The 16,814-nt window shown below is 35.6% G+C and overlaps 1 protein-coding gene across 4 annotated transcripts in view; it reads left to right on the top strand.

Moving 5' to 3' along the window:
• Positions 1-16,814, top strand: part of LOC129727437 (NADH dehydrogenase [ubiquinone] 1 alpha subcomplex subunit 13) — a 510,282-nt gene that overhangs the window by 403,393 nt on the left and 90,075 nt on the right. Inside the window, exon 1 of one of the 4 annotated variants that reach the window (XM_055685280.1) lies at positions 7,262-7,265. The exons of the other annotated variants lie outside the window; for them this stretch is intronic. The gene's annotated coding sequence lies outside the window, so the exon portion shown is untranslated. Of the gene's footprint in view, positions 1-7,261; positions 7,266-16,814 lie in introns of those variants that run through there. 4 annotated transcript variants of the gene reach the window in all.

The following is a 16,814-nucleotide window of genomic DNA, read 5'->3' on the forward strand; positions in this document are numbered from 1 at the left end:
TATGACGGGTTGGTTTAGCAATTTAGATAGTTGTATCATGCACTGCAGCCCGATACATTTTGTAACGCGACACCAACGCTGAATTTCGCTTTTTAGCGAAATGTTCCCAAAAACAAAAACAGTCTCCTGCAAATGGTGTCGCGTTACGAAAATGCGAGCTTTGTAAATATGGGCATCATGATTAGTTTTTAGTTATGCTATCTTCGGCAAAGTTGTTGTTTAGGTTTATACCAATAAGTTTATGCTATGACATTTACATTTAGTTCAAAGTTACGCCGATGGGGGCGTGTCAGATTTATATTATTTTACCACTCATCGTACTGAGAATGGTTTCCTTCATAAAAAAGCTATATCTCATTCAGATTTTAACCTTTTTTAATACAATTTTCCTTGAAGTCAAGGAGAAACAAGTAGTTTATGCAAAGCTATCACTCCGCACCCTCCACTTTTCGACTGGCAAACAAAAATAGCTGTATCTTTATGAAACATTGGGCCCTTTTACTGAAGCCTCGGCGAGCAACTCGTCTCGTTTGAATTTTTCTGCTACCATCTTACTCAAAATTTACTTACTCAAATTGCAAATTTTTTGAGGTTTCCAAAAAAAAATATGTCAATGTACTTGAAGTAAGAAAAGATATGTGAAAAACATGAATTTTCTAGGTTTGTTGTGGCTTGTCTGTTGGAATATTAGGTAGTGTCGTAACCATCAGCTATTGAGTGAGTTTGGTAGGAATATTGTTAATTTATAATAAACCTAGGGGGCCATCCACATACCACGTGGACAGATTTTTAACGATTTTAAAAGCCACCCCCTCCCGTGGACAACTGCCCATATAAAATCTAAGAATTTTGTATGGACCGTGGACATCACCCCCCCCCCCCCCCCCCCCTCTATCAAACCTGTCCACGTGGTATGTGGATGGCCCCTAGAGCTCGATGAGTTTGAATGAATGTTGAAAAGTTTTTTTTATTGGTTTATTTAGGTGGCTGTAAGCCACAGACTAGTTAGCCACCGTGTGTTGAAAAGGTATTATTTAGCAACTCCCCAAGGAACGAAGTGAAGCGTAATTGGCCTGGTTGTTTTCGTGTTTCGGAGGTATTATTTTTTCAATTTTTGACTAGAAGTGAAAATATTACCAGAGTATATGTACAGTGTACGTGAGGTTTCTGTTTTATTCTCTGTCATGTGGCAATGATTATTGTTGATGTGTTTTTCGAAAATAACATGACTGGTTAAAGCAGTATTTACGCCAAAAAAGCGAAGAAAAACTAGACACTAAACAATTGAATCAATGGCTTAAGAAACAGCATAAGTCTATTTGAGGTTGAAATAGTCAATAACACTGTTTTACACTGCTTTTGAAATTGTAATGGGGCTTATTACGGATGTCACCTCACGGTGAGAACGAAGTGAAAAAATCCCACGGTGAAAAAAGACGCGTGCAAATCAAATCAGAATCACTTTCACCGTGCCTATTACGGTTGTCATTTCACCGTGAAGTGACTCCCGTAATAAGCCTCAATATATTCGCGTTTCCAAAATTTATTTTAATTTTCAAGCACAAAGATATTTTTACATTTTTAATGTTATCTGAAAACCATTCTAGTAATTTCCCGTGGGTTTACATTGGCTTTGAATATCTATTGATCTAATTCCAGTGGAAAGCAAACTTCTCACTTCTAGGCGGATATAATTTGATGTAGATGACTATTATTCATCATGATTCCATGTTGTATTATCAATATACACTGACAAAAGCTCAAAAACTCGTTTTTGGTAACTTTATAAAAACACATAAAATTTTCGTAAGGCGACACCATAACTTTGACTCTATTGTAACTTTGAGTAGAATGCACCAATTTCACATACCAGCATATGCTAAGAAAGGTCTCATCGAGTACTAAGAAAATCCTGAAAACTACTTTTCTACAGTTTGTAACATTTGCACAATACGAAAAAACTACTGTTTTTGTAACGCGACACCATAATAAAGGATCTGTTTTCCAATGACCTACCAATTGAATCTACAAAATAGCAGCAACAACTGCGTTTAGGCCATGAATACGTCCATAAAAACCCTTTACTTTATGATGTATCACATGCCCATAGCTTCAAAATAGTATCATTTAAGCATATTTTTTAAAAATAGTGTCAAAACTATGATTTTATTCATCTTTCATGAGTGTTTAAATTCAATCATTTAGTCAAGTTTTGCATGTAAATTCAAATGAAACAAACGTTTTCCGTGAAGTTCAATTTATCCTCTTTCACATACACAACAGTTCTGGGTCAAATATGCAGTTTGAAATTTTGATGTTCCGGCGTAGAAGAATTAGGAATGTGTCAGTTGAGATGCTTGTAACGTGGACTTTGCTATTCTTCTGGAGTGATCAATGAAGTTATGTCAAACTCGTCTCGAACTCGAAATCGGACAAAAACTGAGCTCAAAACGGTGATTCTACGCGGTTTTGGCATGGTTTTAGTATATCTCACAAAGCAAAATAATATCGAGAATGTAGAGCATTATTGGTAATGCGCTAATATCGAGAAGAAGTAGTCAAATTATGTCTTAACAATATCGCACGCTTAGCCTTGGGGCTAATAGCGGTCTCGATCAACTGGATTAGTTGAGAGAATGCGTTATCGGTATTGTTTTTGGCACATTTCGTATGTGTAGGATAAGTACAACGATACACCGTGCCCCAGTGCTGAGTCGAGAAAATTTCCAGCTCGAAAAGATCCCCGACTCGATCGGAAATCGAACCCGATATCACAACCGTGTGGGAGAGCTAGCCGACCGACATCGCTAACCACAGAGCCACGAGGACCAAATTATGTCTTATATTGAGTAAAAAAGTCTCAGAAATCGATTGGTAGGTGGTTAATCCACGCAAAATATCAGCAACATGTCAGTTTTGCCGCAATTTCCCTACAATACTGAATTAGGGTTACCTAAACGTAAGGTTAACTCATTTGAAATATGTTTATTGTAATATCAAGAGTGTAAACGAATCTCAGAGATACAATAACAATTTGTCTTCACATTTAATTGAGAAAAGTATACTAGTACTTGCTAGAAATGTTTAATACAGGTTATATGCGTTTCTGAAATCGGTTAGTTCTCATACGTAAATCTTTTACTAACGGTTTAGTTAACACAAAGTAACGAAAATGAAGCATTGCCGGAGCAGTGCAATTAAAATTACAAGAAAAATGTTAAACGAATAGTAGTTGCTGTTTTCACGAAATTCTGTGTTTAACCGTCTGACAACTTCCCCACCTGCAGGGAAAGCTATATTTTAACCCTTCGTCACACGCGCTGTTGTATTTCGTACGAAACACTGATTTCCCATTTATATCTATTATGTTTTTGAACACTCAACACACAATATCGCACGCTAGCCTTTGGGGCTAATAGCGGTCTCGATCAACTAGATTAGTTAAGAGTAGTGTTCGACATCGGACCGGGTAGGGTCCGGTAAAAGTCCGGTCCGAAGTCCGATCGGACCGGAACCTTCAAAGTCCGATTTTTTCCGGACCGGACCGGAACGAAGCCATCCGGACTTCGGAACGGACCGGGCAATGCTTTCCGGACCCCGGACATTTTCGGTGAAGAAAAAAAATTATTCAATTTAGGTCATAGAACGCAGCAAGTTTTTTATCCTTTCGATTTTCTTCGCTGCTCTTATTAAAACTCAATCCTTGCTCGCCTTTGCAACCTGCATTAATATATGCTTTAATTAATCACATGGTTCTTATAAAATTAGAAAGATATTGATTGTTACATTTTTTTTGTTGCTATTTCGTTTTTTCTCCTGCTGCTTCGAAACTAGTGAACAACTGATAGACTCTCACAACTTGTTCTGAGTTTGTACTTAATTCAGGGTGGTCAGCGAACCGAGAAAAACCTTCAAAACCGGGAAGAAACCGAGAATTCGAAAATGAACCGGGAAAACCGGGAAATTTATCATGTCCATTTTAAACATTATTTTTTATTTACACATGCTTGGGATCTGTTATTTACACATGTGTGGTCCCCGTGGCTCTGTGGTTAGAGCAAGCGCACCGGTGAGTTGCCATTTAAGTTGCTATTTTCACAACGCTGGCCGTTGCTATTTTGGATAGCAACCGATTTTCGCACCGGTCGTTGCTAATGGGGATTACCAATTCCACTATTTCTTTTTCACACCGGCAGTTGCCAATTTCTGAAGACCGTCACTAGCCAGCGTTGGCAAAATGTTTGTTTGTGATGTATTGCGCATATTTTTTGCGGAACTAGTAATAACCAACTTATCCGTCAGTCAATCGTTTCCGGAATGATCTACGTTCTTTCTACTTCATAAAATGTTCCCTCCATTTCACATAACTTTGTTTTAACTTTGTTTCCGTTCTCCCAAGCTATCGATAGCATAATTCTTTTGCAGATTTTTTTACTTGTGCGTACATAAATTTTTTCATCCTTATATGTTTATTTAAAGTAATTCCGTAAAACTGGGCACGTCCCGCAACGTTGGCTTAAATGACTATTCTACTGAAAGCTGGCGAACTGTCATTAGTTGTAATCTATATTTCATGCTGTCTCGGTTCCCACAGTTTGCTATTATTATTTGAAAATTTGCCGCCAAAAAGAACTTAAGTATAGAACGCGTAAATTATTTTCGATTATTTGATTGATTAGTGATGAAGAAAGTGATTTCGCAAAACAAATTTCATTATACGCGATTAAGAAAATGGTTTTTGGAAAGATTCGGGGCGACTCTCAGCCTAGTAAAAACCCAAAAAAACCGCCATACGGAGAAAGGTGCCATCCTGCGTTTTAACAACGGTCTATACCGATGACCATTCCCAACGCCGCTTTCGAACGCATCTTAGGTTGTTTTTGAAGATTGAAACAGCGGTAAAGGAGAAAAATGGTTTTTCATACAACGACCGAACGAAACGGGAAAATAGTTGGTAATACTCCCGAGCAGATTTGCTTAAACCTTCCAGATTTATTGAATAATATTGGCCAATCTTGTGAGGATTTGAGCTTTCCGCATCGTTTAGGTTGCAGACCGAAATGCCAACCAAAATGGTCATCTCAATAAAAAACCTTACAAAATGTTTACCTGCCCGAAAAAACACCCTGTGCAAAATTTCAGCTCAATCGGAAATAAAATTGAGAAGTGGATCATGCCGACACTTGCGTCCTACGACGTGTTTAACAAGCGAGGCAAAACACTTCGTCTTCCGAGGCCGACCAATTGGGTCCGCATTCAAAACACTCATCATCTTCGTAATATTATTACGAACATTTACTATCGAGCACAAAAAAAACAACAGTTTGACATTTCATCAAATAGCAACGATTCGGCTCGTTGCTATCGCATTGCCAAATTTAATAACTCGCTACTACCCGAGGAGGGGATTGCTATTTTCCAAACCAACATAGCAACGCCCGGTGCGGTTGCCGCGTTAAGGTGGGAGTTGCCAAACTAGCTTTAGAAACTTCAATTTAGCCACTGGTGGACTTGCTCTTAGCGATGTCGGTCGGCTAGCTCTACCACACGGTTGTGATATCGGGTTCGATTCCCGATCGAGTCGAGGATCTTTTCGAGCTGGAAATTTTCGACTCAGCACAGGGGCACGATGTATCGTTGTACTTATCCTACACATGCAAAATGTGCCAAAAAAACAATATCGATAACGAAATCTCTCAACTAAATCTAGTTGATCGAGACCGCTATTAGCCCCAAGGCTAAGCGTGCGATATTGTTTGTTTATGCTTGAGATCTGTTGTATTAGTTCAACGCGCTATACATTTTTTGTCATCTCATAAACACTGGAAGGCTCAAGGAACCATTGGTCTCGGGGTAAGGTGCTGGAGTAACAAGCCAGTCGTCATACATTAGAATCTCGGCTAAGAGAGACGACCGTTAGAGTCAATAGGATCCTTGCGCTAGCCCCGCAATTGTTCCGTACACTAACAGTTGTCTGAGATTGTTTTTCTTTAATTTATCTCCCCTTCATTCGCACTGATTAGGGCTTCAACAGTAAGTGGCGATCAAACATCAAAACAACCACTACTTTACAGGATCAACGTCTAATGTCATTTTGAGTTTGTTTCGAATTATTCATAATCGATGTAAAAATATTCTTTAAAAGGTAACAAAATTTGAATCGTAGGTTACAAATCGCAACAAAAACTAACAAAACTTTGGGAAGGTTAAAACTTTAAATTACTAAAAAATATTTCGAAGGCCAGAGAAGTCAATGATTCCAATCAGGCTTTACATGTAAATTTGAAATAGGCAAAAGCTAAACTATGATAAAAAATATATCTAAAACTTAAAACAAGTAACGCCTCCACCAACCACGCTGGATCTGGGTTCGAACCCCAACGCCATAGGTGTCGATAGTTGTGTGGTGACGTTATCCACTCACAATCAACCAAAACTGATCTAGATTCGATCCTCCGGAGATTTTCTGAGGCGAAAAATCTCTGGGTTCTTCTATCGCATGGGAAAGTGAAGCCGTTGGCACCGGTCCGTTAATCAACGGGTCTTTAGTTAAGATTCTAGTTGGAGTCGCTTTCCCGGGTGTCGGGGATTGACATAGTATTGGCAGAAATAGACCATCAGAAAACAAGCCAAAATAAAAAAATCGTAGCCTAACCCATTACCGGCGGATGATGCCATATGGCATTACCTGACATTCAAACTTTGATTTGAGTTCAACAATTATACTTGAAAATTCACACGACGAAACTATTCAGCATCGTTAGAGAATAGATTGATGTTTAATATGCAATACAGTTTATGTTAATTATGCATATAGTTGATTAGTAATAAGAGTTTAAAGTTCATTGTTTGAGGTAAAAACTGATTTTTCTCCACCGATAATGGGTTAAGCTCAAATCCGCTTGAGAAAATGTCTTGAGGCCAGAAATTTCAGAAATTGATTTTCAAGAATTTGCGTTTCAAAAACCAGAGGCAACGAACATAATTTAAAATTCAATTCAAAATTTTCAAATAGTATTCTAGAGGCTTAAAATGCAGAGCCTCTCTTTGTTTTTTTTTAAAATTGCTTGCATACTCCCCTAAAATCAGAAAGACATATTTTTCAAATAAAAAAGGCAAAACTATAAGGGCCATAGCGGAAATAATTCTCCTAAAATAAACCTGGAACAATACCACATAGGGATAACAATGGTATCAAATTAGTCCTTTCTATATTGTCAAGACAATAACTGAGCCTCAAGAGATCCTTAAGAAAACGGAAAAAATATATTAAACGACAGAAATACACACAGTTGTTCATAATTCAGCTCACAATTGCCAGGAAACGTTTACAGAGACTAGAAAAAGATAAAAAATATGTTCAAATGTTTCTAAAGTTCTTCGGTAAAATTCAGCAATCAGATTTTAATTTAAAGTCATAAATGCACCAAAAATATGAAAAGAATTCAATGATATTATGAAAGTAATAAATTCAGTTTTTTTAAATAGATTTTTTTTGAAAATTCTGAAATTAAGAACGCGGAATCAGAAAACACAAACCAATCTTCTTATTTAGCTCAAAAATAAGAAGATCATATTTGAAATTCAATTTAGAATCAGTGGAAAATGAATTTTTATATTTTATTTTCAAATAAGCACTTTGAAAAAGGCCAAAATCCGTAACAAAAGCTTAAAAACAATTAATGAAATTTCACAAGGCTTGGAATGATAGAAAAAGATTTCAAAGATTTGTCGTTTCCAAAGCTCAACAGCAGCGAAAACAACTTTGAATTAAATTCCAAATTTGTAAATATATATAATGAAGGTTTGAAAAAGCAGAAACCAGTTCTACAAAAGGCAAAAAATCTCAACCAGAGAGTGCAGAAAGTTACAAATATTGTTTTAGTTAAACAGTTTAATTAAACCAGTAACTAATTTACGTAAGCCTAAAATGACAGAAAATTGTTCCAAAGAACGGTTTAAAATAAATTAAAAATTCATGTGAAATGTTTTTCTGCACGTTACATGTTTCGAAAAAACCAACAGCAAATAGATGTTGGCCGAAATAGTTAACCCTTTTTCACGTTTTGAAATGAAATTATGATATTAAAAACAAGATTCTTTCACAAAATTATTTTGTCAATAAATAAACGTGGTTGGACTAAAATATTTATGGAAAAACATCAATTTCTAACCGGGAAAACCGAGAAAAAACCGGGAAATTGGAAATCTTCTGGCCACCCCGTTAATTGAATGCCATCGGCTAAATTGGTGGAAAGTGAGTTACAAAATAGATAATTTTTGTTTCATTTATGGTGTTATTTATTTTCTTTTCATCATTCAAATTGGAAATCTTCTGGCCACCCCGTTAATTGAATGCCATCGGCTAAATTGGTGGAAAGTGAGTTACAAAATAGATAATTTTTGTTTCATTTATGGCGTTATTTATTTTCTTTTCATCATTCAGGACAATTCTGAAAGATTTCCGAACCTGTCGTTAATGGCAAGAGACGTCCTGTGTGTTTCTACGCCGAATGTTCCACTCGTGAACAAACTTTCTTTGGGGCGGGTCCTCGTCACATCACGCAGAAACAGACTAAGTAGGAAAATACAGGCATACCTCGATTTTACGCACATGCTCGTTTTTGAGATGTGTGTGGAACCTATCTCTCTCCCACTGTCTGGCAGTGATAATGTGAAACGAAGACAGCTGCAGTAGAATTTCATTTCTGCAACAGTCTTTGTTTCAGGATCAAGAAGGTGCTAGCTCTACCGATTTTCCAAAGATCCATGACAGAATGACTGAGTACTTGCAGCGCATTCCGAAATCTTTTTCCCTTTGGTAAGCCCCGCCCGACAGCAATATCAGAGCCATTGGGATTCTGATATTGTTTTCAGACTTTCGATTTATTTGATGTTACTTCCGTATCAAAGAAATCGACCCGTATATAATAATATATATAATATATAATATATAATATTGATCCAGTTTTTATAGCATCGGAATATCCATCGCACTGTTTCCGTCATCTTTGTTCCAAAACCTGAGAATGTAAACATAATGTTAACTGAAATATAGCAGTAACCGGATTCTTTTCATGCATTGTTTGGAATGCTTATGAACAGAAAAACCTTGAAATGAAGCTTGACGAAATGACGAAAGTTTCGAAAAAGAATCACTCAACCACCGGGCGAAATTATTAAATAAATGTTTTTGTAAATATAAACACAATGCTCTTATCTTATACATCGAGTCAGCATTCAGCGCATAAAGCATTCCGTTACTTTTTTTCACCACTCGCACATAAACAATCACACCGTTTCCTTGGTGATTGTGAGCCAAGTATGATGACAGTTCTACAAGGTATGCTACATTTTTGTCTATCCACGCACACAAACAAATCTCGTTATGAAAAATTTCGCGTTTTGTATGGAATTCAGAACATTTTTGGAAATTTCTCGTTTTATGTTGTTTTATATATGATTTTTTTGGTTGGAGAGTGAATCTCTAGTTGAAACACACTAGAAATTTATATTAATTTAGATTTAGTGTGAAAAATTGCGACAATATGTCGAAATAAAATATATAAAAATGCTATATTTCTAATAGTTGGAGCATAATCTTAGTCATTGTCATAGCTCATGACTTTTGTTACTGTATGAAACATAAGCGACTCTATTTAGAAGCGCTATTAGAGTACAAGAAAAAAACGAAAAGTGCAAAGAGGTTACCAGCAAATTGATGAAAACTAGCATATTTTACCTAAACCGCAGCATGTTTATGTATTCCCCACAAATAAAACATGTTTCAACATCATTTCTATAACTTTTCAGGAAAGTATGTTTTATAAGTTTAGTTTAAAATGCAAAATCATTTCAAATTTCATACAAAATTGGAAAAAGTTCATAACGATCACTAATACCAATGCATTGACGTGAATAGCATACCTTGTAGAACTGTCATCATACTTGGATTGTGAGTACTTTCGAGGAAGCGCTCCACCACCGGATGAAATGGCTGCTTCCAGGAATCATCATATAATTTCACTGGATCATGTCTGGCACAATGTACACTAATCTTCACACATTTATGATTGCAGGTTCTAGGTCACGTCTTTTCTCACTTGTCTCCAGTTTGCCGCTTTTATTTCAAACTGGATAACAATATTCATAACTACACTGTAGTTATGAATGTAGTTTTCGCTGTAGATGGACGGTCCGAAAACGATGATAAACGAAAGAGATCCACGCAAAACAGCGAATAAAATGGGGATTGTAATTCTCTTCAACTTTTTAGGCACTTAAGCACGAGAAACCTCAAAAAAATTGCGAATTGGCACAAAAAAATCACAAGCGAAATCTTTTTACATTCACTCGCGGTCGCAGCTTCGCACATGCTCGTTTTTGAGATGTGCGTAAAATCGAATCGTGCGGTAAATCGAAGCAAGATTTTCAATATTTTTTATAACTCAAAATTGATTTCCGTAACTTGAAATTTGCAAACAAACATGTAAGGGTACATCTAATCCGCCCATACAAAAAAAATTCAAAGTCCTAAAAAGAATTGCATTATTTGTGTTACCTAATTATTAGACGTTCTCTAATGCATCGTGCATGGTAGGAAAATCACCACGATTATTTAAAAAATACTCCTTCAGCTGCACAAAGTAGTTCCACAATAAAAATTCCAGTTTCAATATTTTTATTGTAATTTTTGATTTGGCTGAAACTTTGCATAGACGTTTCTATGGGCCAAAGATGCCGTTTTGTACTATTGGTAATTTTTTTTAGGAACACGACTTATTATTGAGAGGCTATTTAAAAATGCTGTTATAGAAAGGTATTGATTATTACTAATATTTCGAGAGCCAAAACAGTTTGTTTGATCGGTGTGACGTCTTCGATAACGTTGTAGATAAAAATTTTGTCTTTTGAAAAAACACTCTGAAAAATAATATTTTTTAAAAAATAAGTTGAAAAAAATTAAAGATTATTATCTGAAAAAGCTCATTTTTTAGATATCCAATTTTTCGTAAAAATTACAGAAGATTACTTACAAAATTTTCTCCTTATTTCTCTATGATTGGACCGTTTCAATGTTTAGGTAATTTTTTGCAGTTTTTATGAAAAAAAAAATTTTTTTTAAATGAGCACAAGCTAGATTAGATTAATAATATCTAAATTTTCTTATGACTTTTTTCCAAAAAAAGTTATATTAGACTGTATATTTTTATTTTGGAATTATGAATTACATCTTTGTTGAAAACGTCACACCGATAAAAGACATCGTTTTGGGATTGAAAATATTTGTGATCATCAATACTTTCCCAAAATAGCATTTTTAGCATCTCAAAAATGAGTCATGTTTTCCAAATTTTTCTCAATCATTTATTAATGTATTTTATTCGAACTTATCTAACTCATCGTATTCATTATGCACTTCTAAAAAGTGCCTTCCCTGTTTTGGTGTTACACTAGGGTGGTTTACCGGTAAAACAAAAACCGATAAAACCGGTAAAACCGATATTTTTTCCAATACCGAAACACCGGAATTGGAGTGGCGAAAAAACCGGTATTTCCGGTATTTTTCTTAAAATTAAAAAAAATAATTGTCACAATATTCATAAATCATTGTAAGGTTAATGAATGCTACCCACTAAGGTAGGCGTTACAAATCAAATGACGGTGTATATAATATTATATATTTAGAAACATTGAATATTAATTTACTCTAACCTATTTATCAATTTTTGGTTTCTTTCTTGTTTGTTCTGCTTGGATTCGAATCATGTATTTGTGTGTATCGATAATATATCAAAAAACTTCTTATCAATAAAGCAAGACATTTATTTTTTAAGTAGAACAGCTAATTTCTTTACACACTCATACTTACAGAGGCAACCCGTGCACAGTGGGGAATCGCTGGCCATCGACCCAAAAATGAAAATGCGAGTTTCATTTCAATTGTATTTTTCCTATAGTTGTATACTATTGAAGTGTCAGAATCCAAATGTTTAGAGCATTACGATGGAATTTGAATTTTCTATGATTTTTCAAAGTGTACTGAGTCAACGTTTTTTAGCGTTTTTCTTGAAAATAATGCAATGTTGCGAAATTTGCTGGAGCCTCAAGGGTAACTTGTATCTTAATGACGTCTAATGAAAAGTTGTCTGTAAAATAGTGGAGAATAAATCCTCATCATTGGATAATGTATAATCTCATTGAAATACTCAAAAAAATTAGGCGGAATCAAAAAATTACGTATTTTTTGTATAAAACAGCGTTTTAAGTTTAGACGGCAGGGTTTGGCACTATTGGCACTAGTTTTAATAAATAGCTTGGAAAAAATGCTTTCAAAAGCATCTAGTCCGATCCTGCGCAAAGTTGCGCAGAGTACCCTTTTATCGAAGAGAAACAACAAGTGTTCGGCACCTACGGATTTTAAAAATGTAAATTTGAATTGCACACTGCAAACAGTCAACAGAATAACGAATGGCTCGTATTAGTCTGATAATAACAGCGTTTTCAAACATGTTGCAGTATGATTAATCACACTGTTTTTATATTAACAAGTTTAACCCATCAATATTCCGATATTTAACGCAGTATTAAAAACTAATCATTGTTTATGTTGCGTATCACCAGCACTGAGTAACAAAATCATAATTTAAGTTTGTATCATACCAGTCACATGTAAAAACAATCGTGTAAACACAAACCATGACATAATAAATCGCCTGCTAATTTCTACAGAACAAATATTGAATTATTATTTTGACGTTAGAAACTGCGTTTTGAAAATTCTTCATGAAGATATTAAAACTGTATTAAAAATTAACACAAAAATGAAGATGAAGGTGGAAGTGAATAAAAAGAAGAATGCGATAAAAAGACGCAATTAAATATAGTCATTTTGAAAAAAAAAATGTCGAAAGTAATTTTCATCACGAAGCATATTTTTCAATTGATATTTTTTTATTTTCTTAATAACTAAATAATATTTTTATGTTTTTTTATGGCATATGAAAGTCTTTCAAGTATCATGCATTTTGTTCTCCAAAAAATTGAAACCGACGTAAAATTTTCCTCATATAATATATATAAAAACATGAAAATTCCTCTGGCGTCAGAAATACACATTTTCATGCAAAAATAACATCAAATTCGGACTCAGCGTCCCAAAATTATATAAAAACCATGTATTTTCCATGATTTGAAGACATTTCTTTTGCTTGGCCAGCATTTGTATGGAGTCGCCCCACTGTGCCGTGGATTTTGAACCTACCAGTTCAACCACAAATTCTGAAAATCATAGTTTGGGGCAGTAATCACAATCTTGTCCGCGAAAAAACGTAAGTCATTATTCGTTTTGTGCTATTTAAAAGTAAAACTAAAAAAATAATATTTAAATATAAATTTGGATTGGCGTCTCTGAGTGCATTGCACTGGTTGCACCTAGTTATGAACATGTTGCTCCTTATACAAAGCGTTTACAGGATGAAATAATCAATCAATAAAAAATTTTGTTCTAAAAATTATTGCTCCTTATTCTTGAGAAAGCGAAATTTAAATAACTGTAGCATGGCCAAAGCTTCGTCGCCCAAACCGCAGCGAATTTTATTAGCGATAATTATAGCTGAGAAAAATGCTTTCTCAGGTTGAACTGAATATGGAAGAACTGTCAAACAGAATAGAGAAGTATTTACCTTCGATTCCTTCGAATTTGTAGAATGTAAATACTTGTCTGATCGTCATTTCATTTTCTTCTTCATTCATTTACTCTTCTCAACAGTTTCAATAATTGTTCCTCTAAGAATTTTAAATTTATTCAATAATTTCAAACTAAGTTTTGCGATGTGAAAGAAATTTACAATAAAAATCTGCATGTTTTTTTTATTAATATGAGTTTCGAAATAATGTTCTTCGTAATCATATCACTGGATTCATTCATTAAAGTTTTCCAAACACTATTAAATTTATCCAGTGTTGTATCTGGATCGTATAACACCACAAGAGATCAAAACAAGTGGTCCAAATCTTACAGAAAAAAAGCTGGGTCGTAATGAAGCATGAAGGTACTCATAAATGAAGGTACTCATAAATGCGAAAACATAATTATGCAGCGACACGTCCATAGATGCGACCTAGGCAAAAAATAGATTTCAAATCCAAATTTCTGTATATATTTAATTATTTTTCAGTTTTATTTTCTAATAGTACAGAGAGAATGATTTGCGTTTTTCCGTAGACATGATTGTCATTATTTCCCTAAACAATGATTTCCAGAATTTTGTAGTTGAACAAGTAGGTATAAAGACCACGAGTCGCCCCTGGTTTGTATTAGTCAGAAGAAAAAAAAATACCGGTTTTTTACCGGTTTTTATTTTTATAAATACCGAAATACCGGTTTTTCGAAAAGTCGGTAATACCGACCACCCTATGTTACACAGTTCATCAATGGCCCTCAGTTTTTGAACGACATGAAATAAAACAATTTCTAGTTTCCATTAGGTGCTATCCATATCCTACGTGGACATATTTTGGCTAAATTCAGACAACCCTCTCTCTCTCTCCGTGGTCAAACGATATAAAAAATTCTCGAAAAATTTAACGGACCGTGATCACTTTCCTACCTTCCGACTCCAATTTAAGCTAAAACGTGGTATATGGATAACCTCTTATTCTGGAACGATGTCTAATGTATATATTACCTGCAATGTGTACAATTAAAATAAAAAACATTTGACTTAAAAATGTATTTGAAAAAAGTGTGCATAAAATCGAGGTAAAACGTGCGTAAAATCGAAGTACGTAAAATCGAGGGTGCGTATAATCGAGGGTGCATATAATCGAGGTATAGCTGTAATCTGGCAGCTACTTTTACTAAATTATTGGCTTTAATAAATGTTCCAAAACTAGGAAAATTGTAGAACCAGCCTTTTTGTTACTACACGCAAAAGTTGGATGGTGTGAAACCAGTACAAAATTGTGCGTTTTTAGCGCAATTGTTGATGTAATTCGGAACCAGTACAATGATTGTGTGTTGGGCATAACGCAATTAATGCTCTAGCGTTTCTCCAATGTATTTGGCAGCTCCAAACTACTACACCTAAACAGTTTCAACTGGTATTAAGCAGCATTGCAAAGCGAGCGAGAAGCAAAACCATTCTCCTCCTTTCTTCTTGAGGACGAGACATATGCTACGCTTTTCAAGTCTTTTGCACACACGCTTTCGAGATACTTTTTCTTCTTCATGAATTCCTCTGAATAGCAGCAAGCACGCACCGACAGTATGAGTGAGACTAACAACACTATGGTATCAAGTATGTACAGCACGGGTGTCTCGCTCATTTCGTGAAGCAACGAAATATTGCCTTGCGCGTCGCAATCTGAACCGAAAGAGAAGCGAAAGAGCAGCCTGCAAATTGTATGTGATGTGTCTAGTCTAGTAACTAATACACTCGAAGTGAGAAATAAAGTGTCGGTATATGATACATATTCTGATTTCATTCTATGTCAATGAATTCGCAGTACAACTTCGCAGTACAACATTAACAGTACAACTTCGGACCGGACTCCGGACCGGAACCGGAACGGAGCCAATCGGACCGGACCCAAATCGGACCGGAACGAGCTAGTTCCGATTTTTCACCGGACCGGACCGGACCGGACCGGAACGCGGACCCAACGTTTTCGTTCCGATGTCGAACACTAGTTAAGAGAATCGATATTGTTTTAGGCACATTTTGCGTGTTGTAAGATAAGTACAACGATACCCCGTGCCCCAGTGCTGGGTCGCGAAAATTTCCAGCTTGAAAAGATCCTCGACCGAATCGGGAATCGCTAGAGAGCTAGCCGATCGGCATCGCTAACCACAGAGCCACGGGCAACACGTTCTCGAAACCACCCTTGAAAAAATAAATGCACCACCCTAGTAAAAAATCAAGTTTAAGATACATAATAATCATCAAAATAATTTCTATATGGTTGGGAGCGAGTTGTGAGTCATTTGATAAGCCAATTCCAAAATATTCCATACTAAGCTCTCGGTTGCCCAGAAAACAGCGAACGAAAGTCCCAGAAGGTCGATTTTTTTTTTAGATAACTCCAGATCTCGCATTTCATGCATTTCCAAGGACACATCGAATAAATTTGTTTGAAAAAAGCCAATGAAAATAACTGAACCCGAAACTTTTGATACTGTTGCTTTTAAACGATGAAAATGGGATTTGAAGAAATACCTGCCAGAAAATTTCGCATTTTTTCCTGCCTCACCGTGTAGTTTCCGATTCTAATCTAATTTCAACAAAAAATGATTTTATACCAAATAATAAATATTCTTCTCATTTCATTAAAAAACGACGGCTGAAGCGCATTGAGAGTTAAAATAAATTTTACGAAATTGCTGCTCTAAGTGAAACAACATGCTGTGATTGGTTCTGTTGCTGTGTTGTTTTGTTTCGATGTTGACTACTGTCCGCGTGAAGCAAGACCAAAAACCTTCGGAAACACTGAATTGGAAGAATTGTCTCATGAGGATCCATGCCGAATTCAAGAACAGCTTGCTTCGGTATTATCAGTTACTCGCCAAGCCATCACATGCTTAAGAAAACACAAGAGCAAGGAACTAAGGTTCCTTATAATTTGAAGCCAAAGGACGTTGAGCGTCGTTTTGACATTGACTACCGTCTATATCGAAGTTAGGCACCTGAATTTGAAAATCTAGTAATTCAACCAGGGAAAACCAGGGAAAAGTGGTCAGGTTTTGAGCGCTTATTTTTCAGTCATTTATAATCAGGTTTTCGAGGCTTTGGCATCAATCAATCAGAAATTCT

The sequence above is a fragment of the Wyeomyia smithii genome, chromosome 3 (genome assembly GCF_029784165.1).
Source record: "Wyeomyia smithii strain HCP4-BCI-WySm-NY-G18 chromosome 3, ASM2978416v1, whole genome shotgun sequence".
Taxonomy (NCBI): domain Eukaryota; kingdom Metazoa; phylum Arthropoda; class Insecta; order Diptera; family Culicidae; genus Wyeomyia; species Wyeomyia smithii.